The sequence below is a fragment of the Aplysia californica genome, unplaced genomic scaffold (genome assembly GCF_000002075.1).
Source record: "Aplysia californica isolate F4 #8 unplaced genomic scaffold, AplCal3.0 scaffold00160, whole genome shotgun sequence".
Classification (NCBI taxonomy): Eukaryota; Metazoa; Mollusca; class Gastropoda; order Aplysiida; family Aplysiidae; genus Aplysia; species Aplysia californica.
This window is the reverse complement of record NW_004797430.1, coordinates 36,984-40,309: the sequence shown is the minus strand read 5'-3', so window position 1 is coordinate 40,309 and position 3,326 is coordinate 36,984. Positions and strand designations below refer to the sequence as shown.

At 44.3% G+C, this 3,326-nt stretch overlaps 1 protein-coding gene across 1 annotated transcript in view; it reads left to right on the top strand.

The window, feature by feature from the left end:
• Positions 1-1,304: 1,304 nt before the first annotated feature.
• Positions 1,305-3,326, top strand: part of LOC100533409 (insulin-like 7) — a gene marked incomplete at its 3' end in the record, with an annotated part of 26,960 nt that continues 24,938 nt past the window's right edge. Inside the window, 1 exon segment of the mRNA NM_001204692.1 lies at positions 1,305-1,347.

The window sequence follows — 3,326 nt, the reverse complement described above, 5'->3', positions numbered from 1 at the left end:
ACACCGAATTTGAATATTTTAACTTTTTAGCATTTTAAAGTAAATTAGTTACCAGTCGTGAAGTGAACTTTCGCAGAGGTGAACAACTTGTGTTTCGCGCGCTCATATGACCTTAGCAGTTGCGAGCGCCGTAAAACCTTATACTACTACTACTAGACGACAGAACATTGCTTGAGGACAGGAAAGGAGGTGAAAGGAGACAATTTTAGAGAAGAAAGCTTTTCGGTCTGTACCCGGATTCGAACCCGAAACCTTTGAATAAGAGGCCAACACCTTAACCTCTAGGCCACAAGAACCCCCTTACAAATAGGTGTGTATGCCCAATGCAATTTAGTCGCTCTCAGAAAAAAAATCAAAATGGAGGTTTTCATGACAAATAAAGGACGAAAAAATATATGAACAGTGAAATGAAATAACAGTCTTGATAATTGGTTATTTATAGAATTTCAAGTCGGTCCAAAATCGAACTCCGAACCTAAAAAATACTCGATACCGAAAATCCGTGCACAATTTCCCAACAGGTTTTGGTAAACTCCTTTGTACTTTTAGACTAAATGATTAAAAACCTGCGCAATGTTCCGCTGTCCGCATGGGGAAGGTATGTTATCCAGTATCTCCGAGTTTGTTGGTTGTTGTTTTTTATCTCTTGGTTTTTTTTTGGGGGGGGGGGTTTGTTCAGCTGGGGCTAGCTACTCAACTCGAGTATGCTCTGACAATGGACAGCCCGCCTCTGAAACGATCTGAGTATCATAGTATCGATGACAGGGTAGAACATTACAACGACAATTATAAGAGAACGCGTTATTTCTGGAATATCTGGGAAGGGGGAACTAGGGCAGGGGGTGGAGGCGTATTGGGGCAGGGGTGAGATAGGGCGGGGGCGGCAACTGCTCTACTTTTTTTTTTAATCCTTGAGAAGAGAAGGTTATTTCTGGATCATCCCTGAATATCGGGGCGTCTGTGGAGTGGGGGTGGGAGGGGATATTATATTCCTGGGCTGGAGTAGATTCCTGGCACTTGTGTACGGGATGAGAGCCTTCTTCTATATATAATACAAGAGCCTCCCTCAGTTAGGAGTCGGATCCCTTCTACTAGCACAACACGTGACTCGCCGACGGGACTGTGTGGACCGGACAGTATTTCACCTCCTCCCATCAGCTGGCTGCCACCGTCCCCGCACAACAGGCAAGTTACACCGGCCGGACAAGTTCGATTTGCGAAGGGTTGTGTGCTTCTCTCCCCTGACTGGTAGAGAAAGCGTAGCATTGTAGACACGACACAACTCGTGGACTGGTGCGGTGCTAGCCTGTGCGAAGACGTCGTTTGGGACTTCCAGTTTGGCAACAGGTTCGTGAAACTTAATCTTTCAATTGTTCTGCTTTTTTGGTTTTGTTTTATGCTCTTCTTTAAATCGCTCCAGAGGGCGGTAGGTGGTGCCACTAGTTGATCATTTGATTTAGAAAGAAGTAATAATAACAGCTCTGTTGTGTAGCAGTTAGTGTCTTCGCTATTGGACGTAAGAGACCTGAGTTCGATTCCCGATTGAAGAGAAAATCTTCATCCAGTATCTCTAGGGGGCTCTCGTGGTCTAGTGGTTAAGGTGTTGGTCTCTCATTCAAAGGTCCCGAGTTCGAATCTGGGTAGCGACCGAAAAAAATTTTCTCTAAAATTGTCTCCTTTCACCTCCTTTCCTGCTCTCTAGCAATATTCTGTCGTCTGCTTTCGTCTCCTCTTTCTACCCCCACCCCTTTACCTCCTTTTCCCCCTCCTCTGGGCTCCTGACTCTTTCTGCAGCCTTTTCTACTGATACTCCTTGGCTCCTTCTTACAGCTGTCTTTCTGCCACACCCCTGATCTTCTGGTAGGAAAGCCTTCTCGGACAAGGGCGAAAAATCTCGGAGCGCCAGTGTGCAAGTTGCACACGTTAAAGATCCCTTGGTGGTCTAAAATCGATAAGAGTAGGCTTCGGCCGCCACCCGGGCAGAATTCAAAATTTCCTACAAACTAAAAAGTATTAGGTGTATCCTGCACGCTCATATGACCTTATGCAGTTGCGAGCGCCGTAAAACACAAAACAACTCCAGTATTTTTGTCTTTCTGTTAGGATGTATCATTTTCAGTCTAGGTTGGTTCTCACATGAGGGTCAGAAGCCTGCTTCCTAATTGATTTACATTGAGTTGATGGATGTGTAAAAAACACCCACTTTTTACAAGTAAAAACAACTATACATAACTCCATGAGAAACTGATTTTGATACTACATTTGCACATGCAGAAGAACGAGAACATCAAAACCTTACGTTAACTCGACAAACATTGTTTCCTCTTCATTAAATGACTCCAGAGTATGGTTGGAGGTGACGCTAGTCACTTTTTACTTCTTTTCTTTCGTTTTCTTGTTTCTCTACTTCTTTCTATCCGTGTGCCATTTTTCCCCCTTCCCCAATAGCCTCGTGTCAGCTAGTTGTTCTGTACTCACACAAAACCGTTTCTTTTGTCTCAAGGGGTCCACTCAGATCTTGTGTGATGTAGACTGTAGCTTCCTCCAGCCATAAGGACGACTGTCAGAATATTATGGCGTTTTTTTTCTTCGTGACGCTGGTAGTCTAGTGCTTAAAATACCGGACCCCGTTGTGAGCTGTTAGGTGCGAGGCTCAGCTCTGTCTAATGCCGTGTCCTTGGGAAAAGCACATTGCGCAAATTTTCCCATTTAACTCAGTCCTATCGGAGATGGACGTCCCTTCAAAGGTTCCCACCTCTTGAGTAACCTAATGGTGTTTGAAGGGGAGTTAAACTTGTACCGATTAACATTTCATTTCGGTCCTAACAGCGATGGTCGGTCAAATAGAATGTCCCGTCTCTTAATTAATTAAACTTACTGTGTTGCAATGTGCTTTAAACCTACACAACTTCGTAAAATTCGTCTTTTTTCCTTCATGAAAGGAAGAATGCTTCCTCTTTCATGCAACCTCACGCAAATTAGAGAGGGTATGTCAATTATTTACGCTAATGAAAAAGAGTCTCTCAGTTTTTGGGGAATAGATGAATACGATATTTTGAATTATAGCAAGGAGCCTGGTCTGGACCTTCTCGCCCCTTCTCTAACTCGCTACTCCCACGCAAATACACGCACACATATACACATACAAACACACATACACACACACGCGTACACACACACGCACACACACACACTCTCTCTCTCTCTTTCTCTCTCTCTCTCTCTCTTTCTCCTCTCTCCCTCTCTATCCATCTATCTCCCTCTCACACACACACTCACACATTTACCCGCACACACACTCTCTTTCTCTCTCTCTCTCTCTCTCT